General features: G+C 38.2%; 1 non-coding gene across 1 annotated transcript; it reads left to right on the top strand.

The window, feature by feature from the left end:
* Positions 1-24,055: 24,055 nt before the first annotated feature.
* LOC140893995 (small nucleolar RNA R71) lies at positions 24,056-24,161 on the top strand. Its single transcript, XR_012153552.1, has one exon. It is a non-coding gene; the product is annotated as a small nucleolar RNA R71 (small nucleolar RNA).
* Positions 24,162-26,687: the final 2,526 nt, after the last annotated feature.

Raw genomic sequence — 26,687 nt, 5'->3', positions numbered from 1 at the left:
ACTTAAGCAATCAAATAATAAGTGCGGTAAATAAATGCGTAATGTAAATAAAGCAGTAAAAGGGATAAGAGATGTTTATGGAAGTTCGACGATAAATCGTCTACGTCTCCCCTTCTTGGTTAAGTCGATTAACCAAGGATCCAATAGCACTTCGAACGTCTTGGCCTTGATGGCTCCAAGGATAGTCTTACAACTTGACACGATCAACGCGCCGATACAACTCAACACTCTTGGCTTTAAGGGCTCCAAGGATAGCCTCAACACTCGTAAAATACACTTGGATTCACACACAAGTGTTTACAAAACCGAGCAACCAACTCACAAACAAACAATCCTCGATTTTACAACCCCGTATACAACTCGATATGTGAATATATTTTGAACACTCAAAAGGGGCTACAAATTGCTCAACAAATGGCTTGAATAATGCTTGAGAGGATTGAGAGACTTGAAGATGTTGGGATGTGTTGAATGGCCTCGGAATGCCTCCTTTTATAGCTGAAAATTCGGCATCGATCGGAACTTTCGATCCCTGCATCGGAGCTTCCGAAATTTGAATTCTGAGACACGCGGGTGTACTGGATCGGAACGTCCGATCCACTTCGGAGCTTCCGATCGGCGCAATAAATGTGTTGTCGAGCAAAAGTCTTTCGGACAAGATTATCAGGCGGCCGTTCAAGATCGGAACGTCCGATCATGTTCGGTGCTTCCGATCTGCTTCACTTCGTTGCCTCCGATCTGCTTCCGAACAATATAATATTCTTAGAAAATGATCGGACCTTCCGATCATAGATCGGAGCTTCCGAACTTGTTCTTCGTAGCTTCCGTTCTTCATTCTGAACAATATAAAACTCCCTGAAATAGATCGGAGCTTCCAAACCCTGATCGGAGCTTCCGATCTACCCTTAGCTTCCGAAGACGCTTCTGATCATGATCGGAGGTTCCGATCTCCAATCGGAGCTTCCGATCCCGTAGCAGTATACTATTTCGAATTTTGTTTCTGATCTTGAGTATGAATTTAGTCTTAATTCATCTTGAAAATTTTAACTCTGTAATAAGCTCAATGTAAATATTAGTAACATTTTAACCTAGTTTTGTTAATCATCAAAACATAGAGAAATAAGACTTGTTAATGCATTAAAAACATTAATCTCATAATTCGAGATTTATATGCGTTTAAGGCGTAACACGATTCTCCTTACTTTGTTGAGTTTTTTTTATGAGATTATGATTTGATCAATGTGTCCCTTCGCGTTGTAATGGTTTCATGATGGTCTGATGGGGGGAAGCTTAGGAATTTTACAAAATTGGTCTCCATTTTAGATATAGAACTCAATTTACTGTGTGGACGTGTTTTTTTATTTGGTCTCAACTCGCAATTTTTAAACCGTTACAAGTGTTGTGATATTAGTTTCGGTTTGAACGAGGATCTGGCTGAGGTCTAGCTTGTTGGTGATTGGTCATTGCAAAACAAAGATTTTGACTTGTTTCTCAATGTGTTGAAAGTTTGAAACCACTTTGATCAAAAAACTGTTCCAGGATATGTTTTAGACAAATGTTTTTCAGTGAATATTTTATCAAAATACTGAGCAAAAAACTAAAAAGTTGATTTCACTAAATTTATAAACTCAAAGTTCTGTATAAAGACATCTGTAGTTATATGATGAGTCATGCACCTCTTCTTCGCTCTAACATAAACTAACTGAATGATTTAACCTACCAAAATGTAACATTCAAGCAGCAAATTGAAAACATTATTTTAAACAAACTAATGAGGCTGCACTATAGGTAGGTAGCCATCTCAATGAATTTTACCTTGCTAGTTCATTTTTATATCTGTGTTAATATTGGATGAATTGATATTATTGGATCTCTATCTTGCTATCTACATTATGAATTTTTAGTGGCTTTCAAGTTGTCTAAGAGAAAAGCTGACGAGAACCTGCAGCTTTTTCACACCATTCTTTTTTGGAAAAAAGCGAAGGTTTCCTTTTTCTATGTCAAATATTTATGTTCTGCCATCATGTCATTTGTTTCATCTTTCTTATGTTTCATCTTTCTTATGTTCAGGTTTTTGTAGTTATTTTCTTCCATTAATGTGGAGTTTGATCACTGAATTCTTTCTTACAGGTGCAAACATTGAAGAAAAATATAGTCTTCTTTTCTGGTGTTGTATGGATTGAAAATGAGGTATGTTTTTCATTTCCTTCTCGATATGAAGCAAAATATCTTTAGTTCTTTAGACTGAACTTTGTAAAATAAATATATGGTAATTGCTTTTACAGTAATTGTTATGTATATGAGGTTTTGTTTTCTCAGTATTTGAGAGTTTTTTTGGGTGTTTCAAGGCATGCCCATGTTTTGAATTTGGAACTCAACATCTATTTTAAATGTATCAGAGATGATGTACTTTGCCTATATCTTGTGGATCATTGAACTGTCATAACAGTTATCTCATTTATTTACAAACCTGGGTAAACATCTCAAGTATTGAGGTCCCCATACCTAGTCTTTATAAAAACTTTATTTAACTTGAATATGAGTTCTTTTTTTGTAGTTAATTAGACATATCTTTTTCGGGGCAGTTCCAGAATGAAAAATGTTATAATTTATGTTTGGTTAACAAACTAACTTCACTTCAACAATTATGACTGGTGTTTGACAGAGAAATTAGATCAAACAAACTACAAATGAATTTTTAGTTAATTTTAGATTTAGGTTTATGGTTTTTGTTCGTATTTAATTTATCATGTATACTTTAGAATTTTATGTTTATGTCATTTGATTGGTTGCGTATGAAATTTTTAGAATGTTGTAAATATTATCTTGTAATGTTGGAAAATTCCGCGGCTAACTTAGCCCCGGTTTTTTTAATTCCGTGGCTAGCTTAGCCACGGTTTTTATACCAAACCGTGGCTAAATTAACCACGATATTTTTTATAATCGTGTGAATTTTAGCCACGGTTATTTTAAAACCGTGGCTAATTTTACCACGGTTATTTTAAAACCGTGGTTAATTTAGCCACGGTATTAACCGTGGTTAATTTAGCCACGGTATTTTAAAAAATCGTGGCTATTTTAACCACGGTTTTTAAAAAACCGTGGCTATTTTAACCATGGTTTTTTAAAAAACCGTGGCTAATTTAGCAACGATTTTTTTAATTTCGTGGCTAATTTAGCCACGGTTTTAAACCGTGGCTAAATTTAACAACGGTGGATTTAACCACGGTTTCAAAAACCGTGGCTAAAACCGTGGGTAAATCAATTTAGCCACGGTTTTGGCCGTGGCTAAACTCAAAGTTTTTTTGTATTGGAAGTAGAATAGAAACGGATCAAATTTTTTAAGTTTTATGCATCCCTCAAAATATCATCGTACTTCTCACCCGACTACTAGAATCCATTTGCTATAGTGAAATGTTGATTTATTTTATTTTAAAATCATCAGATTTTTGAACATCGATCCTTTATTATCATTTGATTGATCATATAATTGAATCATAATATCTATCGTTTTACATTACACTAAAAACTATATAATTATCTCTCAAACACAATGTTTTGATCGTTTTTTAATATAGATAATTATCATCGATGGGCAACCAAAAATTGCACCAACTGATGAATAATGGGTGTAAAGAAAATGAAATTCACTTATTGATTTTGTTTACACTGGGAAATATATATAATATACAACTACTAATTTAGATCCTAAATTAATGGATATGTATCATAAATACATATTTACATTCCATATTGGAGAAATACGATTGAGCAGATCAGTGGCTTTCCGAGATTTTGTGCAATCATGATTTTTCCAATCTTAACACTCCCCCTCAAGTTTGGAATGTATATTAACAGTTCCTAACTTGTTAAGTAGAGCAGAAAATTGCGGATAGCTCAAAGGCTTTGTAAAGATGTCTGCTGGCTGCTCTGTTGTGGAAACATGAGTCATCTTTATTATACCTTCTTGAACCTTTTCCCGTATAAGATGACAATCGATTTCTATATGCTTTGTTCGTTCATGGTAGACCGGATTCAAAGCAATGTGTAACGCTGCTTGATTATCACAATGTAAATTGACATGATGAGGATGTTTGATTCCCAAATCATTTAGGATTGTTTTTAACCAGATAATTTCACAACAAGTGGCAGCCATCGATCGATATTCAGCTTCAGCACTGGATCGTGACACGGTTATTTGTTTCTTGGTTTTCCATGAAACTAATGAGCTGCCAAGAAATATGCAATATCCAGTAACCGACCTCCGAGTATCACAGCATCTTGCCCAATCAACATCACAAAACGCATTCAGCTGGATTGTGGATTCAGTAGAGAAAAATATTCCTTGTCCAGGTGTTTGTTTCAAATATCTCAAGACTCGATGAGCTGCTTCCAGGTGTGGCACTCGTGGTTTGTCCATAAACTGACTCAAAATATGTACTGCATATGTCAAATCAGGTCGCGTGATTGTCAAATAAATTAAGCGACCAACAAGTCTTCGGTACGAAGATGGATCACTGATGTATTCACCTTCAAAGTTGCTTAGGGATAAGTTTTGTTCCATAGGAAAATGAGCAGGTTTTGCACCAAGATAACCAACATCTTCAAGGATTTCAAGGGCATATTTCCTTTGTGAAAAGGTGATACCTTTCTTAGAACGTGCAACCTCTATGCCGAGAAAATATTTCAATTGTCCGAGGTCTTTCAATTTGAACTGATTTTTCAAAAATAATTTTGTATCTTCAATATCTTGCAAGTTGTTCCCTGCAATGACGACGTCGTCTACATAAATGAGGAGAATCGTGAGCTTATTACCTTGGGATCGGACGAACAAAGAATAATCAGCCTTTGATTGTGTAAGGGATATCATGGTTCATAAAAATTATCAGAATCAGATGTTGTCACTAGGTGTTGACAACATCCTACTCAACATGCAGCGAAAATATTAAAACGTGAATAGTAACAGCAAACCAACAGTAAAAATACTCAAGAGTAAATATGCACAAGTACTAAAGTAATAAAAGGTTGCGCATACAAATATATTCAGATGTTGTCACTAGGTGTTGACAACATCTTCAATAACACCTTGATTACCATGCATCAGAATTTTTGAAAGCATGAATAAAATAGATAAGCAACCAAACAAATCAGACTCAAATATTTAAGCAAGAGTATAAAATACTCTTGCAGCGCCTCAGGGCAAAACTTTCACTAGAAAATAATCAAAGAGTTTTACAAACCCTAAAACTAGTGAATTATTATAAAAATAAATTTTCTCAAAACATGTGAGAAAATAAAGAATAAAACAAATAAACCAACTCTTAAAAGTCTACTGAAGGTAGACAAGAAAATCAAGAGAATAGAGTTGGCCCTAGATGCCAAAACACGAGAGCAAAAAGGCTTTCAATCTTCGATCTTCAATCCTCAATCAACATGCTCTCAAACTCTTCACGGCATCTACAGAAAATAACTTCAACAAATAGACAAGGACTCTTCAACGTGAAAGTACTCCAGAAAGTCGAGTTCCTTGTCTTCTACACTTAAGCTCTCTCGTCTCTCTCTTTTATTTTGTACGCTCAAATTCTCATCTACGGCTTGAGATCTCTCTTTTCTGCGCTCTCTCGTTTTTCTCCAAGCCGCTTGATCTCTACGTTCTTTCTTCTATTTAAGCGTGTCAACTTATTTCCAAAAAGTCTTGATCTTGTTTCCTTAATTCAAACTTGAATCTGCAATGATAAGGAAACAAAGATAAGTTAGGAGATAGATATATATTATGATAAGTCCAAATATATCTCCTACCAGAAATATCAACAACTAAATCTAGATAATTAATATAAGATAATTTCTATCACAATTAAACACATCAATCTTATTTTAAATATAGGAAAATTATATTATATTATATCACTTCAATTCAAAACAATTCCTAATTTAAAATAAACTATCAATCCAAGAAACCATATTTTAAATCTAGGAATATTATATTATCTCAATTCAAATAAAAACTATTCCTAGTTTAAAATATATCAAGCATAAAGATAGGAAACACAATATCAACTAACAATCCTAGAAAGGCAAAACACAATATTATAATATTTCAAAACATGAAAATATATCAAGAAATAATTATCCTTTCAGATTGTTTGAAGTTGGCCTGTTTGAGAGCAGTAGAGAATTTTATAAACCACTGACGTGAAGCTTGCTTGAGGCCATACAAGGATTTATGGAGTTTGCAGACCCTTGTCTCCCCCTTTCGTCCGAAACCAGGAGGTAATGACATGTAAACGTCTTCATCAAGATCTCCATTCAAGAATGCATTATTGACATCGAGTTGGTGAAGATGCCAATTTCGAATCGAAGCAAAGACAAGAAGTACACGTACTGTCACAAGTTTTGCAACTGGAGCAAAGGTCTCTCGGTAGTTTAGTCCTTCGACTTGGTTGTATCCTTTGGCTACCAACCTAGCTTTATAACATTTGACGGTGCCATCGGTGTAAGAGTGGGTGCCCAGTGAGCCAACTGTGTGGCTATGGGCTTTGATGACTCTTTGTATAAACAATCTTTTGTTTAATATTATTTACACTTTTATTAATGGCAATGACTTTATATTACTTCATATTGTTATATTGTGATATACTATTGTTGTTTTGATAAAGACCTTGAATATACTATAGTGTATGTAAGATGTGGTAGAACATGGGGATGTCTATCATGAAATACATCTTATAGTCACTGTATATTCTAAAACCGTTCCTAGTCGATTGAGCCGTCCGATAATAAGGATAAGGATCGCTCGAGTTTGAGACTAGCATTTGCGATGCGGAGTACCACGTTTCATTGGTAGGGAACATGGAGATGTTCGAAGCATGCAAATGGATATTCATAGGATGAATAATCGAACTACCCTATCCGGACTTTCCAAGTGGTTATCACTTATCGAGTGGATAAAGTCCGCGGTTTTGGTTGTACACCATTAGTCCTTACGACTTGAAACATCATGGAGACTCTATATGCTAGTGCTGTGCTTTGACTCGTTTACCGACTCTATGGGGATCATTAGGTGTCGAGATTGGGTACAGTTACGACACATATAGGAGTCAATGCATTGTTGTCAAGGATTCACCACATACCTGCGAGTGTGGATATCCTATGCGATCTGAGGAGATATTAGTGTGACAAATCTCTGGCCAGAGTACTTGATGTGATTTAAGAAATGGTTTCTTAGTAGCACATGCGATGTCACTAATTTGATCTTCAAGATGTATTGCATAGTTATCGAATCTTGAGCGACTCTCGATATACCAATGGTTGTTGATTCGATCGGGATATATGGATGAAGGGACCGTACTGTACGCTAACCAAAATCTACTGGTTCTTGTAGGCACTATCAGTGATACCTAGGGAATCATGGGGCGATGTTGCTAGGCGCTTTACCTTGATTCGTTGGGCAAGTCGGAAAGTGTTGTTCCGAGTCACAAGGAGTTGTGAGCCCACGGCTAGCTGTATCCCTGAACCATTGAGGGTCACACAGTGTAATGGAGTTTTAATCCCCGTTGAGATAGTTAAATTTAAAGAGTTAAATTTAATGAACTAAGGAGTTGGACTTCTTAAATAAGAGTAAGGGAGTAGGATTTCCTAAAATGACATAGGGATGGACATTTTTGGAAACCACTGAATTCGGATTCAGGAAAATTTATTTTGACTTTAAAATGTGCAGAAATGGTTTCTGTGCACATTGGTGAAATCGGTTCATCAATCAGAGTCACGATGAATTTTATATTAATTTCTGAACGTGCGGGCTTTGCTTGTCGGGCCCTAGCTTATGACTAATGGGCCCTAAGGTGTTAGTGGTGTAAGAGTAGGTGCCCAGTGAGCCAACCGTGTGGCTATGGGCTTTGATGACTCTTTGTATAAACAATCTTTTGTTTAATATTATTTACACTTTTATTAATGGCAATGACTTTATATTACTTCATATTGTTATATTGTGATATACTATTGTTGTTTTGATAAAGACCTTGAATATACTATAGTGTATGTAAGATGTGGTAGAACATGGGGATGTCTATCATGAAATACATCTTATAGTCACTGTATATTCTAAAACCGTTCCTAGTCGATTGAGCCGTCCGATAATAAGGATAAGGATCGCTCGAGTTTGAGACTAGCATTTGCGATGCGGAGTACCACGTTTCATTGGTAGGGAACATGGAGATGTTCGAAGCATGCAAATGGATATTCATAGGATGAATAATCGAACTACCCTATCCGGACTTTCCAAGTGGTTATCACTTATCGAGTGGATAAAGTCCGCGGTTTTGGTTGTACACCATTAGTCCTTACGACTTGAAACATCATGGAGACTCTATATGCTAGTGCTGTGCTTTGACTCGTTTACCGACTCTATGGGGGTCATTAGGTGTCGAGATTGGGTACAGTTACGACACATATAGGAGTCAATGCATTGTTGTCAAGGATTCACCACATACCTGCGAGTGTGGATATCCTATGCGATCTGAGGAGATATTAGTGTGACAAATCTCTGGCCAGAGTACTTGATGTGATTTAAGAAATGGTTTCTTAGTAGCACATGCGATGTCACTAATTTGATCTTCAAGATGTATTGCATAGTTATCGAATCTTGAGCGACTCTCGATATACCAATGGTTGTTGATTCGATCGGGATATTTGGATGAAGGGACCGTACTGTACGCTAACCAAAATCTACTGGTTCTTGTAGGCACTATCAGTGATACCTAGGGAATCATGGGGCGATGTTGCTAGGCGCTTTACCTTGATTCGTTGGGCAAGTCGGAAAGTGTTGTTCCGAGTCACAAGGAGTTGTGAGCCCACGGCTAGCTGTATCCCTGAACCATTGAGGGTCACACAGTGTAATGGAGTTTTAATCCCCGTTGAGATAGTTAAATTTAAAGAGTTAAATTTAATGAACTAAGGAGTTGGACTTCTTAAATAAGAGTAAGGGAGTAGGATTTCCTAAAATAACATAGGGATGGACATTTTTGGAAACCACTGAATTCGGATTCAGGAAAATTTATTTTGACTTTAAAATGTGCAGAAATGGTTTCTGTGCACATTGGTGAAATCGGTTCATCAATCGGAGTCACGATGAATTTTATATTAATTTCTGAACGTGCGGGCTTTTCTTGTCGGGCCCTAGCTTATGACTAATGGGCCCTAAGGTGTTAGTGGCCTGCATTATAAATAAGTTATTGCAGTACAGAAATTAGACACAACAGGTCATTATTTTTGAGAGCAAAAAATTTCGAACCCTAGCCCCTCTCTCATAAAGTTTCGGCCGAACACTCCCACTCTGTCCGAGAAATTCCGGTCTGTGATTTTGAATTGCAGTCAGGAATAACGAATCAGATTCGTTTAATCTCTTCGCAAAAAAACTTCTGATAGATTTTCTAGTGCAATCTGTCAGAGGGATTTAAACCTCATTCGTGGACCTGATTGAAGGAGTTCATCAGTTCCTGGGAGATACAAGAAGCGCAGAGAAATCTGTGTGGTGTCCAATAATCTCGCTTCGAGATTGAAGGTAAAATTTAATTAATTGTTATTTGAATTTTACACACACAATAATTTAATCGTTGAATGGTTGATACCCACACCATGGAATTGTTCCATGATAAAATTTTTAAACTTCCGCTGCACCGGTTATCAATCGTGATTGATCTGAGACCGCGAGTTTCCAACAGTGGTATCAGAGCCAGGTTGCTCAGATCAAACGATTGAATTAATCAATTGTACAAAATTTTTGAGTCTCGGTTTTTGAAACAAAATAAATATTTTTAAATAAATTTTTTTTTTTTTTCTCGGGGCAAAACCCGGGCAGCGATTGGATCGCTGCCCGGAGGGGGCGGCGATGGTCGCTGCCCCCGGGGGAGGCGCACGGCGTCGCCCAAAGGGGGCGCACGGCGCCGCCCAGGGCGGCGACCGTCGCCGCCCAAAGGGGGCGCACGGCGCCGCCCAGGGCAGCGCTGTGCGCTGCCCAGCGCAGCGCTGGGCGCCGCCCAGCGGCGGCACCAGGCGCCGCCAGGGCAGCGAGAGTCGCTGCCCTAAGGGGGCAGCCAGGCTGCCCCCGGCCCGCGCCCCGGGTGCGGGCCGGCCCGGGAGTGTCCCGGGCGGCCCGCGGGAAAAATTAAATTTTTATTTAAAATTAATTTTAATGTGATAAAATTTTATTTTTGGTCCGGTCAAAAATTGTTTTTGATTGGTTCACGAGATTTCGGATCGAATTGTTCGAGTCCGTAAATTTTAAAATTGATTTTGGATAAATTTGAATTTTTGGAAAATTTTAATGTTTTATCCGTAAATTGAATTTTGAAATCAATTATTTTGGTACAATTGATGATAAGATATGATCTTATGATATATTGAGTAAAATATGATTTTATTTGTAAAATTGGATTTTATAGATAAAATATGATTTTATTTGATATAGAGATAAAATATGATTTTATATGTGAAATGAGATTTTATATAAAATATGATTTTATCTTGTTTAAATTTGAATTGCCACTGCATGTTATCCAATAAATTAATTTTGAATTAAATGTTATTGGATAAGGATGATCGATTGCCATGACCAATTTTGTAGGTGTATGTTAGGAATTTACATTTTGTTTTTATTGTTGTTGGTTTTATTAATGGGCCTGGTTTATGGCCCGATATGAATGTCATATGTAATAAAAGTGGGCTTGGTTTATAGCCCGTTCCCACCCCTAAAAATGTATCCCCTACTTGTCATTGTTATTTATTGTAAATGCATTAGATTTAGTGGGAGATCAAGATTTGAAGATGGTGGGCCCAGCAGACAATAAAGACTGAAGAAATGTAAATTGGAAGCACATGTAATAGGATTGCATTGCATACTGCATATTACCTAGGATTGGACTAAGACCCGTGATTGGCAACCACGGGTCAATTAGAAATGGAATCGATCATCCTATATAATATTTGATATTATGATTGTATGCATGTTTAGACATAAATTGCGTGAATCCGGCAAGCATGCAATAAAATGAATATGATGAGACAAATATTTTTATAATTAAAAATCCCTCATTTTAAATATGATTTAAAATTTATATCAAGATAAATAAAGGAAATTTAAATTTGTTTAAATGTTCCTACCTTCCATCAACGGTCAATGTATGTGATGCTACCCGCGGATACGGTCCGGCTCATATTATTGGGGGGGCCCGTCCGTCGGAAAGCTGTACATTGGATCGACAAATGTTGTAAGTTGGGTGGAACTCCCATGGGATCGGCTCATATTATTGGGGGATCCACATGGCGACCGTCCATCACAACTTAATATTGATGGGTCATCTTGACATGTCACTTTAAACGGCGTCATATTATTGGGCCCTTATTGGACATGAGGTAAACACATGGGGGTTGCTTAGGAAGCAATTGGGCTCTACCTTTTGAGAATTATGGTTGGCTGATATTATTCGGGACCATAAGTTTGTCAATTGGACTCCATGTTCTCACTAAGGAAAAAGTTTCCCGTTTTCACTAGAGGGTGGTGAAATCGTTAAAATAGTGGGAGTGAGATTCATAAAATTAAATTCGCCTATTTTATGTCTTAGTAAATTGTTAAACAATCATTGATATATGTCTGTTTTTCTTTTCAGTATTTCATACAATGAATTCGCGAAATCCATTATTCTCGATCCTCGAACAAAACAAGTTGACTGGCGCCAACTATACGGAATGGTTCCGGAAGTTGAAGATTGTCTTAACTTCGGAGAAAATGCTCTACGTGTTAGAGAAAGCACCTCCGAAGGAAGCACCAGCTGACATAAGTCCGGAGGAATTGGCCAAACTTGATGCATGGTGTGACCATGACATCAAGACCAAATGCTATATGCAAGCCTCGATGTCTGATGAACTCCAGAGGCGATTTGAGGACACGGTGAATGCTGCTGACATTCACGCGCAACTCAAGGAACTTTTTGGGGCTCAGTCGAGGGCTGAAAGGTTCGCTACTGTTAAGGAGTTGATGACGTGCCGCATGCGTGAAGGGACTTCGGTCCGTGATCATGGGGTACGAGTGATTTGGCTCATACAGAAGTTGGCGACCCTAGATTTGGTGTTGGAGCATGAACTCAATGTGGATTTATTGCTTCTGTCTCTTCCTTCTTCATTTGATGGATTTGTGATAAATTTTAATATGAACAAGATAGAGGCCACCCTAGAAGAGATGGTCAATATGCTCGTTACATATGAATCCACACTTAAGAAGGATAAGTCAGCTTTCTTGGTGGGCTCCTCATCTTCTGCTAAGAAGGGGCCAAGTATGAAGGGCAAGAAACGTTCTACCCCACCCAAGAAAGTCGAGCCCGAGAAGAAGCAAAAGACAAAGGCTTCAAACAATGGAAAATCCAAGGATGTTTGCCATTACTGCAAGAAGCCGGGTCATTGGAAGCGCAACTGCAAGGAATATCTTGAGCAGTTGGGAACTGCAAAGGGTATGTTCTATATTGAAATAAACATGTCACTTAATACAACTTCTTGGGTATTGGATACCGGATGTGGATCTCACATTTGCAATGATTTGCAGGTGATGACAAGAAGTCGCAGGCTTAGAATGGGTGAGACCCAGCTGAGGCTCGGGAATGGTTCCAGAGTTGAAGCTACGGCCATTGGAGATGTTTGTTTGACTTTGCAGAACGGTTTTAAATTATTGTTAAGAGATGTTTTATTTGTGCCAGATTTAATTAAAAACATTATTTCTATTTCTATGCTTGATAGAGATGGTTATTCTTGCAATTTTGTGAATGAGATTTGCAATATTTACAAGAATGAATGTTTAATTGGAAATGGACAACTTGAAAACGATCTATACAACTTAAAACTAAAAGACGTTCCAGTGAATTATGTTGATAAACCGGCGACAACAACAAAAGGAAAATCGATAGTCAAAACCCGGCAAACCTTTGGCATGCTAGGCTAGGTCATATTTCCTCAAGGAGGATGAACAAGCTAGTGGGAGAGGGCATGTTTGATATGTCTGATATTAATTCTCTACCTACTTGTGAATCCTGCCTAAAAGGAAAAATGACTAAGTCTCCTTTTAAGGGGAAACCTGAGCGTAGTCAGAATCTGTTGGATTTGATCCATACAGATGTTTGTGGTCCATTTAGAGTAGGGACTCAACATGGCCACACCTACTTCATTACCTTTACTGATGATTATTCAAGGTATGGGTATTTATATTTAATGAAATATAAGTCTGAAGCATTTGAAAAGTTCAAAGAATTCAGGGCTGAAGTAGAAAACAAGCTAGGTAAAAGTATTAAAGCACTTCGATCGGATCGAGGTGGAGAATACTTGAGTACCGAGTTTTTGGACTATCTGAAAGAGAATGGGATTCTCTCTCAGTGGACTCCTCCTATGACACCACAGCTTAATGGTGTATCGGAGCGTCGTAATCGAACTTTGTTGGACATGGTTCGATCTATGATGAGCTTCACTGAGCTTCCACCTTCGTTTTGGGGCTATGCGCTTGAAACGGCGGTATTGTTGTTGAACAACGTCCACACTAAAGCAGTGGACAAAACACCATACGAGTTATGGAATGGCAAAGCTCCTAAGTATTCGTACTTGAGGATTTGGGGATGTCCTGCTTACGTGAAGCGGACAGTGGGAGATAAGTTGGATAGTCGATCCAGCTTATGTTATTTTGTAGGGTATCCGAAGAATTCAATCGGATATTATTTCTATTATCCTGCTGAAACAAAGGTGTTTGTTTCTAGGAATGCCACCTTCTTGGAGAAGGAGTTTCTTATTGGATAAGAAAGGCGAGATGATGGAACTCGAAGAAGTTCGAGAAGAACCCGAAATACAAAATAACGATCCTACACCTCAGGAACCATTGCTGGACACGCCTGCACCTAGAAGATCCGAAAGGACTTCTAGACCTCCAGTTCGATATGGTCTTCTTCTTGAAGGGGATCAAGATGAACCCGACATTGGATGTGATCCAAGAAACTTCAAGGAAGCAATTTCTGATGCGGATTCGAATTTATGGCTTGAAGCTATGCAGTCAGAATTGGATTCGATGCATACAAACCAAGTTTGGTCTTTAGTAGATCCTCCCGATGGAATTGTTCCAATAGGGTGTAAATGGATCTACAAGAGAAAGCTTGGGCCTGATGGTAAGGTATTGACCTACAAGGCGCGATTGGTGGCGAAAGGTTATACTCAAAGGCAAGGAGTTGACTATGATGAAACCTTTTCACCAGTTGCAATGTTCAAGTCCATAAGAATCCTGATTGCCATAGCTGCATGGTATGACTATGAGATATGGCAAATGGATGTGAAGACTGCTTTTCTTAATGGAGACATTAAGGAAGAAATCTATATGAAGCAGCCTAAGGGGTACACATCCATGGGAAGCGAGCATAAGGTATGCAAGCTTCAGAGATCAATTTATGGTCTAAAACAAGCATCAAGAAGTTGGAACCAGAAATTTGATGAAACAATAAAAGATTTTGGTTTCATCAAGAACCCGGAGGAACCTTGCGTGTACAAGAAAGTAGTTAAGGATGCGGTGACATTCTTAGTACTTTATGTTGATGACATCCTACTCATTGGGAATGATGTAGGGATGTTGCAGTCAACAAAGATATGGTTATCAGGTAGATTTTCGATGAAGGATTTGGGAGAGGCATCCTACATTCTTGGGATACAGATCTATAGAGATAGGTCTAAGAGAATGATAGGACTCACTCAATCAACCTACATCGATACCATATTGAAACGGTTTTCAATGGATGGGTCCAAAAGAGGACATCTACCCATGTGTCATGGAGTTTCTCTATCCAAGTTTATGTGTCCCAAGACTGATGCAGAGATAGAGAATATGACACATGTACCATATGCGTCAGCTATAGGTAGTATCATGTATGGGATGATATCTACCAGACCGGATGTAGCATTTGCTCTGAGTGTCACGAGCAGATATCAGTCTAATCCTGGTCAAATGCATTGAAAAGCCGTGAAGGACATTCTTAAGTACTTGCGAAGGACTAAGAATATGTTCATGGTGTATGGAGGACGAGATCTCAAATTGGAAGGCTATACCGACTCTAGCTTCCAAAGTGATGTGGATGACTCGAAGTCAACCTCTGGATTTGTGTTCATGCTCAATGGCGGTGCTGTCTCTTGGAAGAGTTCCAAGCAGGACACCACAGCGGATTCCACCACTGAGGCTGAATACATTGCAGCATCAGCTGCTGCTAAAGAGGCCGTTTGGATGAGGAAGTTCGTCCAAGAGTTGGGCGTTATTCCTGAATTTGTTGGTCCAGTCCCGGTGTACTGTGACAACACGGGTGCCGTTGCTCAAGCAAAGGAACCAAGGTCTCATCAAAGATCCAAACACGTACTGAGGAAATACCACATAATCCGGGAGATTGTGGAAAGAGGAGACATCATTGTCGAACGAGTGGCCTCTGCAGACAATATCGCTGATCCGCTTACTAAGCCCCTTGCCAGGACCATTGTTTGACAAACATCGCGAAGCAATGGGTCTACGTAGTATGACTAGTTGGCTATAGGGCAAGTGGGAGATTGTAAGAGTGGGTGCCCAGTGAGCCAACTGTGTGGCTATGGGCTTTGATGACTCTTTGTATAAACAATCTTTTGTTTAATATTATTTACACTTTTATTAATGGCAATGACTTTATATTACTTCATATTGTTATATTGTGATATACTATTGTTGTTTTGATAAAGACCTTGAATATACTATAGTGTATGTAAGATGTGGTAGAACATGGGGATGTCTATCATGAAATACATCTTATAGTCACTGTATATTCTAAAACCGTTCCTAGTCGATTGAGCCGTCCGATAATAAGGATAAGGATCGCTCGAGTTTGAGACTAGCATTTGCGATGCGGAGTACCACGTTTCATTGGTAGGGAACATGGAGATGTTCGAAGCATGCAAATGGATATTCATAGGATGAATAATCGAACTACCCTATCCGGACTTTCCAAGTGGTTATCACTTATCGAGTGGATAAAGTCCGCGGTTTTGGTTGTACACCATTAGTCCTTACGACTTGAAACATCATGGAGACTCTATATGCTAGTGCTGTGCTTTGACTCGTTTACCGACTCTATGGGGGTCATTAGGTGTCGAGATTGGGTACAGTTACGACACATATAGGAGTCAATGCATTGTTGTCAAGGATTCACCACATACCTGCGAGTGTGGATATCCTATGCGATCTGAGGAGATATTAGTGTGACAAATCTCTGGCCAGAGTACTTGATGTGATTTAAGAAATGGTTTTCTTAGTAGCACATGCGATGTCACTAATTTGATCTTCAAGATGTATTGCATAGTTATCGAATCTTGAGCGACTCTCGATATACCAATGGTTGTTGATTCGATCGGATATATGGATGAAGGGACCGTACTGTACGCTAACCAAAATCTACTGGTTCTTGTAGGCACTATCAGTGATACCTAGGGAATCATGGGGCGATGTTGCTAGGCGCTTTACCTTGATTCGTTGGGCAAGTCGGAAAGTGTTGTTCCGAGTCACAAGGAGTTGTGAGCCCACGGCTAGCTGTATCCCTGAACCATTGAGGGTCACACAGTGTAATGGAGTTTTAATCCCCGTTGAGATAGTTAAATTTAAAGAGTTAAATTTAATGAACTAAGGAGTTGGACTTCTTAAATAAGAGTAAGGGAGTAGGATTTCCTAAAATGACATAGGGATGGACATTTTTGGAAACCACTGAATTCGGATTCAGGAAAATTTATTTTGACTTTAAAATGTGCAGAAATGGTTTCTGTGCACATTGGTGAAATCGGTTCATCAATCGGAGTCACGATGAATTTTATATTAATTTCTGAACGTGCGGGCTTTGCTTGTCGGGCCCTAGCTTATGACTAATGGGCCCTAAGGTGTTAGTGGCCTGCATTATAAATAAGTTATTGCAGTACAGAAATTACACACAACAGCTCATTATTTTTGAGACAGAAATTTCGAACCCTCCTCTCTCTCAAAGTAATAATCGGCCGACCCCTCCTATACTCTGCCCGAGAAATTCCGGTCTGTGATTTTGAATTGCAGTCAGGAATAACGAATCAGATTCGTTTAATCTCTTCGCAGAAAAACTTCTGATAGATTTTCTAGTGCAATCTGTCAGAGGGATTTAAACCCCATTCGTGGACCTGATTGAAGGAGTTCATCAGTTCCTGGGAGATACAAGAAGCGCAGAGAAATCTGTGTGGTGTCCAATAATCTCGCTTCGAGATTGAAGGTAAAATTTAATTAATTGTTATTTGAATTTTACACACACAATAATTTAATCGTTGAATGGTTGATACCCACACCATGGAATTGTTCCATGATAAAATTTTTAAACTTCCGCTGCACCGGGTATCAATCTTGATTGATCTGATCGCCAGTTTTCCAACAATCGGCTCGCAATTTAATCTTATAAACCCATTTGCACCCCACTAGCTTCTTCCCGGGAGGTAAAAGTTGCAGAGACCATGTGTGATTAGCTTTGAGAGCAGCAAGTTCCTCTTGCATAGCAATGCGCTATTTAGGATCACAAATAGCTTGGGCAAAAGAAGATGGTTCTTTTTCAGCTATAAGAGAAATGGTGAAGGCATGGTGTTTGGCAGATAATCGACCATATGAAAGAACATTAGAGAGAGGATAGGGAGTACCTGGAGCTTCGACCAACGCCGAGTTTGATGTTGGGACGTTCCTTGATGGAAGAGGAATACCGACATGATACTCACGTATATAGCTTGGTGTTACCATAGTGCGTGAGGGTCGTGATGGAGGTATTTAGGAACGGGTTGAAGTAGGCTGGTTGGGGTTTGGTTTTTGTAAGTGAGGGAATAATCTGGGAATAAGCTTCACTGTCAGAATCAGAAGGTTCCTTGCTGGTGAAATGTTCAAGTGGTAATTCTTCAGCGCTTGAAAAACGTGGGATAACGTCATTTTGCGATGAATGATGATGTATAGGAATTGTGTCTGCGGCAGCGGAAGGTGGAGGTGAAAAAGAAAAAATATTTTCATGAAAAATGACATCTCGTGAAACAAGAGTTTTACCACTTGATATATCATAGACTTTGTAACCCTTTTGGCCATATGGGTAACCTAAGAAAATACATCATGTGGATCTGGGATCAAATTTTGTGGGACGATGATGATGTGTGGAGACAAAACACAAACAACCAAATACTCGTAAATGAGTGTATATGGGTTGCTTGTGAGAAATCATCTCAAATGGTGTTTTTCCTTGGAGAAGAGGTGTAGGAGTTCGATTGAGGAGATATGTAGCAGTCAAGATGGCATCTCCCCAAAATTTCTTAGGAAGATTAGCTTGGAATAACAAGGCTCGAGCTACATTTAAGAGGTGTCGGTGTTTTCGCTCAGCTACTCCATTTTGTTATGGGGTGGAAACACAGCTAGTTTGATGTATTATACCCTTATCTGAATAAAAACTTTTCATTGTAAATTCGGGTCCATTATCACTTCGGAGAATTTTGACTTTCAAAACAAATTGTGTCTCAATGAGATTAATGAAATTAAGAATATATGAACAGGTATCCGATTTATGATGCATAAAATATGTCCATGTGCAACGAGTGTAGTCATCAACGATAGTAAGAAAATATTGTGCCCCTTGGATGGAAGGAACATAATACCTCCCCCCCCCCCCCAAATATCGACGTGAATTAATTCAAAGGCTGTTTTGGTTTGAATGGAGCTCAATGTAAATGGAGAGCGAGTTTGTTTCACAATGGGACATATTAAACAATCAGAAATATCACAAAAATTAATATCTCTAACTGAATGAAAAAGCAAACGAAATGCCTTATTCGATAGATGTCCAAGGCTGTGGTGCCAAAGTTTCGGGGGGTAAGGCGTTGCGGTGACTGCATTGCATTTGGTTGTTTCTGGAGTATCAAGATAGTAGAATCCTCTTTGCTCAGTTCCCGTCCCAATCATCTTCCCCGATCATTGGTCCTGTAGCATACAAGTAGTATTGGTGAATGTGGCTATGTATTTGGAACAATGCACAAGTTTTCTAACAGAAATCAAGTTTAATTTGAAGGAATAGACACATAACACATTTTTCAAGGTGAAATTGTTAAAATGGACACTGCCTATATGTGTGACAGTGGCAGTGGTTCCATTAGGGAGGTGAACTGATCGGTTGATTACGCAAGATTTTGTCGTCAATAAATCAGCCGAATAAACCATGTGATATGTGGCTCCGGTGTCAAGAATCCAACATGCCTTTTCATTAATAATTGAAGCACAATAAGTCATACCTGAAAGATCAGTCATTGCCGATGTATTACCAACGTGATTAGCAATTGAATTGGACTTACTCCCGTTGAGCAATGTCATGAGATTTTGGTACTGGTCAGCTGTGAGAGTGAATTGTTTAGAGGCTGCTGGTACATTGTTGCGTACTTTTGTGCCCGCAAGTGCACGGTGTCAAGTTTTAATATAGAAAATGAGTCCAAGTCGATCCCACAGAGAATGAATAAAATGATATTATATTAAATATTTGCAACTAATAAAATCTTAATCCTATGTAGAGCTACGAGAATGATTTGATTTTTATAAAACTAAAATTTGCAAGAAACAAAACTAAATAACCACGAGTTCACGAGAGAAAAATTCAATAAGCGAAGAATTCTAGAGGTTCGACTTCACTTGACCATCCACCAGTTTAATTCATAGAGAAATCTATATCATAAATTCTTCTAGTTTACTAACCAAGAATCCCTATTATTTTCTACTACCTCTCTCGAGTGTCAAGCAGAAATTCGTATTCAATAGCAAACTCAATATCTCTATCTAAGTTCAACTATTAAATCCGGTAAATAGCACAATAATTCTTACAAAGGCTTCATTGGAGTTATAGGCTTCTCGAACTCTATAAACACCAATGATATATTTTCCTACGGTCCTATTCAAAATCGCCTCTCTCGAGTGCTAGATTTCAAATAAATTTAACAATTCAAGTAAGGATCAGTTAATTGAACGCAATCAATTCAGGAAAACACAAATAAACCGAATGAATAATTCTAATATATCAATCAAAATATCAAAAACATGGTTTCAAGTCAAGCTACGTCGTTCCTCTAGACAAAGGAATTAGTTCATAATGTAAATAAAAATCAAACAAAGCATGTTCTTGAACATCATTCAAAAACTAGGAGAAAGAATGAAATAAAAATGAAGGTAGATGATGCTTCTCCGTCTCCGGTAGTCGCTTCGTCCGTCTTCGCGCCAAGAATGCTTCTTCTCCCTTTTCCTTGGTCTTTAGCCGTCTCTAGCCTTCAAAAACTCTGAATTCTCTCTAAACCCTCGTATCCCCCAAAAATAAGCTATCAAAACCCTTTTAAATTCGATTAAAGACTTTTCATATTTTTGGAGACTGCACAGCGCTGGAGCACTGCTTCCTCGGCGCTGGGGCGCTCAAGTTTTGTATTTTATTTTTCAATGACGGACGTCTAGCGCTGGAGCGCTTCAAAACTGGCGCTGGGGCGCTTAAAACATGAAATTACGGGCGCTGGAGCGCTGGAAAACTAGAGCTGGGGCGCTGAAATTTCGAATAAAATCCTTTTACTGAGCTACAGAGAAGCGCTGGAGCGCTCCCAATGAGGCGCTGGGGCGCTATTCCTTTTGTCCAACGCGCAAAAATCTTGCAAAAATCATATCTTGAGTTTTAGCCGTCGGATCGAGCTGAAATTTTGACGGCAACTTTAAAACATCCAAAACTTCAATTTGAACAAGGGAGATTCGATTTGGATGTCTTATAAGCTCCAGTAATTTTGTAAACTTTGCTGTCTATAATTCGTATTTCCGCTTCTTCTTGCTACTTTTCTTCAAATATTTGAAACTCACAAAAACAACAACAAATACGCATAATATCCACTCAATACATCACAAAATCTAAGTCAAATCATATATAAATTAAGTGCATAAAATGCACTTATCAAATCCTCCTAAACTTAGACTTTTGCTAGTCCCGAGCAAAACAATAATGAGCAATATATCGGCCTCCGAATTTTTACATTCCAAGAGTAAATACACATGTAGGCTAATTTTCTCAAGAGTTCTTGTGTGTGTGTGATTTCGCCAATCTCATCTACCCACCCAACTTTCGATAAAATCATGCAATCCGTAAGCTTCACAGATTCATTAATCCCGCCCTCAAGTTTCAAGACACTCTCCACCAAGTTCAACTTCTAATTGCACAGATCAACAAGACTTTTTCGGTTAACATTAGGCTCAAGTATAATCAACAGGAGATAAGCATCCATATGTATATCAATGTAAACAAGGACTCAGGATTCAAAGCAAAGGGAATTGAATATTTTCAATTTGTGCAGGATGATGAGTAGCTAAATTCTTTTTTATTTGCATTGCCAGACATTAGTCTTGGCTTTCTTTTACTCCATACATCTCCATCTTTATGCCTTGTATTTGGACTAGAATTTCAATCCATTTTTTTTAAGCCTCCCCTCACCTTACTTTCTCCGCCATTACTTTTCTTTGAACTTTTTAGCTACTCAATTTGTTTTGGATTTTTCATGATTTATATAACTAACAAATTAATAATGGCTAAAAAGGTTCAACGAATTCAAAAATTCCTAAATCACTTCTGTGATCTTAAAAATCTACCTCAGTTTCAAGTAAAAATCACAAGAGTTAAGAATCAAATCCTCTAATTCACATCACAAATCCACATAATTTTTTTCTAATTGCTAGGAGTATCGAAAATCATAGCATTCGTGCATAAATGTGAGAACTCAAGATTAAATATAGCTAACATAAACTTTTAATACCAAAAATTATTTTCATCATAGGCCAACACAATTACACATCATGCTAACTCAAACTAACTCATCAAAAAATTTTACATTTTTCACAATTTTTCAACACCCCCCCCCCCCAAACTTAAATATGTGCATTGTCCTCAATGTACGATAATTCAATAACAAGAATGGAGGAATGCACATACCTGTGGCATGACCGTCAGTAGTCATAGCCCATCATAATTTCGGGGGCAGGTACATTGATACTCGATATTTCTTTACAAGGACCTAGAGTGGAAAATTCAATGTTAGCGCGTGAACAAGACATGCCCTCAAAAAATTTAAAAAATAAACAAATAAAAAAAATTAAAAATACTAAAACAAAAAAATAATAAAATAAAACTTGGGTTGGCTCCCAAAAAGCGCTTGGTTTAAAGTCGTCAGCCCGACTTGAAACTGATTTTAGCCAATTTCTGTCACTTTATTGGAGGTTTTGTTCCTCTCTTTCACCCTCCAAACATACTCAAAAATCATCTTTGACTTAGTTTTCTTTTTCACCTTCTTCACCATCTTCGGATTTCGCCCACTTTTCAACTTTATTCCTACACCAAAATTATTCACAGAGGAATCAAATAAATCAATGTGATTACAAGCACGTACTTCATCTTGGTAATTCATGGTCTTATATATATTAAAAGTGACCGCTTCACCACCAACTCGTAGAGTTAATTCACCCTCCTGCACATCAATTAAAGCTCTTTCAGTTGCCAAGAATGGTCGCCCCAAAATTAGAGGGACATCTTGAGCTTCTTCCATGTCAAGCACTACAAAGTCAGCAGGAAAAATAAATTTATCTACTTTTACCAATACATTCTCCACAATACCGCGAGGATAAGTCAGAGAACGGTCAGCCAACTGCAGAGTAATCATGGTTGGTTTCACCTCACCAAGCTCCAAAGACCTGAAAATAGAAAAATACATTAAATTAATACTTGCACCTAAATCACATAATGCCTTATTAACAGTTGCACCACCAATAATACAAGGAATAGTAAAACTCCCTGGATCTTTCAATTTTTGTGGCAGTTTCTTTTGTAGGATGGCGCTGCACTCCTCTGTCAACTTCACTATTTCAAACTCTTCAAGCTTTCTCTTCCTTGCCATCACATCCTTCATGAATTTTGCATAATGCGACATCTGCTCCAAAGCATCAGCAAATGGAATATTAATATGAATTTTCTTGAAGATGTCAAAAAACTTAGAAAACCTCTCATCCAACGCTTTCTTCTTGAACCGCTGAGGATATGGCAGAACAGCTGTTGGCACAGGTGGTTTCTCAGGCATAACTGCAGACTTGCTAGAATTTTTACTGACAGATTCTTCAGATTCAACCTCAATCTGTTCAACTCGATCCTCATCATTCACTACTTTTGGTTCATTTACCCCAACTTCCTTACCACTTCTCAAAGTAACAGCCTAGCATTGCTCTATTGGATTCAGCTCAGTGTTGCTAGGAAAAGATCCTCTCTGCTGATTCATCAAGGCATTTGCAAGTTGACCAATTTGTATTTCAAGATTTTTCATAGAAGCACCCACATTGGTCAGGTGTATCTCCATATTATCAAACCTATTCTCAGTTCTCTCAAATCTTTTTGTTGACTCAGAAATAAAATTACCAACCAAATCCTCCAAATATGACCTACCCTCATCCTTTTGATTATTGAACTCCGGTGGAGGATTCAACACATTATTATAATTTTCATATGAAAAATTATCATAATTGCGCAAACTAGGATGATATTGATTTGGTAAAGGATTACCTCGATAGCCAGTAAAATTGCGGTTGTTCACATACTGAGCTTGCTCCACACTATCAAATCCATCAGCAGAATTTAAGGCAGTTGCCAGTGATGCTGTCTTTGTAGAACTTTGATTTCCTTTGGTCAGTGCAGCCAACTGTGTAGAAATAGTAGCCATATGAGCAGTCAAGGCAGTGAACGCATCAAACTCATGAATTCCAGCAGACTTCCTTATTACAGATCTCTCACTCGGCCACTGATAACTATTAATCGTCATTTGCTCAAGCATCTCATAAGCCTGTTCAGAAAATTTAGAAAATATTGAACCTCCAGCTGCAGCATCCACAGAAATACGAGTTGGCCCATTCAAACCATTGTAGAATAACTCAATCTGTTCCCAATCCAGAAAATTATGGTTTGGACACTTCCTAAGCAACTCCTTGTACCGCTCCCAAGCTTCATAAAGCTGCTCAAAATCTTGCTGTTTGAAAGTAGTGATCTCAATTTTCAGCTGGGCAGACTTGGCAGGAGGAAAGTACTTAGCCAGAAATTTGGATGTCATGTCTTCCCATGTAGTGATACTCCCAAGAGGTAGTGACTGCAACCAACTACGAGCAATGTCCTTAAGAGAGAATGTGAACAATCGTAGTCTGATGATGTCCTCAGTAACACCATGAATCTTTACTGTGTCAGCAATCTCCAGAAAAGTACGCAGATGCAGATTTGGATCTTCAGTAGCTGCACCCCTGAACTGATTCTGCTGCACCATATTAATCAGAGCTGGCTTCAACTCAAAATTATTTGCCGTGATATTCTGCCGAGCTATCCCAGAATAATGAGTATTGATCACTGGTCGAAAGTGATCTCTGATCGGCACCGGAGCATTATTGATAGCTCTTTCCCTTTCTTCAGCCATTTGTTGCAACTCTTCTCTTCTAGCTTTTCTCAAAGCTTTAGCAGTTTTCTCGATTTCCGGATCAAAGAGCAGTAAGTCGTAACTTTGGCTTTTTTGCATAAACTGCATAGACAGGAAAGATTTAAAATTAGAACCAACAAAATAAAATAAAATGCTCTAAATCAAAATTAAGACCAATTAGCACAATTTAATATAAATCAAATAAAATTCAATCCCCGGCAACGGCGCCAAAAACTTGTTGCGTAATTTTGTGCCCGAAAGTGCACGGTGTCAAGTTTTAATATAGAAAATGAGTCCAATTCGATCCCACAGAGAATGAATAAAATGATATTATATTAAATATTTGCAACTAATAAAATCTTAATCCTATGTAGAGCTACGAGAATGATTTGATTTTTATAAAACTAAAATTTACAAGAAACAAAACTAAATAACCACGTGTTCACGAGAGAAAAATTCAATAAGCGAAGAATTCTAGAGGTTCGACTTCACTTGACCATCCACCAGTTTAATTCATAGAGAAATCTATATCATAAATTCTTCTAGTTTACTAACCAAGAATCCCTATTATTTTCTACTACCTCTCTCGAGTGTCAAGCAGAAATTCGTATTCAATAGCAAACTCAATATCTCTATCTAAGTTCAACTATTAAATCCGGTAAATAGCACAATAATTCTTACAAAGGCTTCATTGGAGTTATAGGCCTCTCGAACTCTATAAACACCAATGATGTATTTTCCTACGGTCCTATTCAAAATCGCCTCTCTCGAGTGCTAGATTTCAAATAAATTTAACAATTCAAGTAAGGATCAGTTAATTGAACGCAATCAATTCAGGAAAACACAAATAAACCGAATGAATAATTCTAATATATCAATCAAAATATCAAAAACATGGTTTCAAGTCAAGCTACGTCATTCCTCTAGACAAAGGAATTAGTTCATAATGTAAATAAAAATCAAACAAAGCATGTTCTTGAACATCATTTAAAAACTAGGAGAAAGAATGAAATAAAAATGAAGGTAGATGATGCTTCTCCGTCTCCGGTAGTCGCTTCGTCCGTCTTCGCGCCAAGAATGCTTTTCTCCCTTTTCCTTGGTCTTTAGCCGTCTCTAGCCTTCAAAAACTCTGAATACTCTCTAAACCCTCGTATTTCCCAAAAATAAGCTATCAAAACCCTTTTAAATTCGATTAAAGACTTTTCATATTTTTGGAGACTGCGCAGCGCTGGAGCGCTGCTTCCTTGGCACTGGGGCGCTCAAGTTTCGTATTTTATTTTTCAATGACGGACGTCTAGCGCTGGAGCGCTTCCAAACTGGCGCTGGGGCGCTTAAAACATGAAATTACGGGTGCTGGAGCGCTGGAAAACTAGAGCTGGGGCGCTGAAATTTTGAATAAAATCCTTTTACTGAGCTACAGAGAAGCGCTGGAGCGCTCCCAATGAGGCGCTGGGGCGCTATTCCTTTTGTCCAACGCGCAGAAATCTTGCAAAAATCATATCTTGAGTTTTAGCTGTCGGATCGAGCTGAAATTTTGACAGCAACTTTAAAACATCCAAAACTTCAATTTGAACGGTGGAGATTGGATTTGGATGTCTTTATAAGCTCCAGTAATTTTGTAAACTTTGCTATCTATAATTCGTCTTTCCGCTTCTTCTTGCTACTTTTCTTCAAATATTTGCAACTCACAAAAACAACAACAAATACGCATAATATCCAATCGATACATCACAAAATTCAAGTCAAATCACATATAAATTAAGTGCATAAAATGCACTTATCATACATTGACATCTACATGATTGACTTTGGAGGGAAAATTTTTCTGTTCTCGCTGCTTTAGTTTGTTGCTGCCAAAACTAGTCTTCTGCAGCTTTCGGCAAATGTCAATGGTATGACCCGACCAACCACAGTAATCACATTTCAGATGTGCTCGGCATGTCTTGGCAGTGTGTCCAGGTTTGTGACAATTTCGCATTGGGCGTGTGGATTTTTGCTTGCAAAAAACTTTTCAAATTTTTGCATATTGTTTTTCACAGAAAATGTCGATGGTTCGGTCAATGGTGCGCCTTTATTCAGTATTCCTCGTTGATTTTCTTCTTGAAGAACAAGTGAATGAGCCT

Source organism: Henckelia pumila, chromosome 3 (assembly GCF_033568475.1).
Source record: "Henckelia pumila isolate YLH828 chromosome 3, ASM3356847v2, whole genome shotgun sequence".
NCBI classification, from domain to species: Eukaryota; Viridiplantae; Streptophyta; class Magnoliopsida; order Lamiales; family Gesneriaceae; genus Henckelia; species Henckelia pumila.
This window is presented reverse-complemented; position numbering and strand designations above follow the sequence as displayed.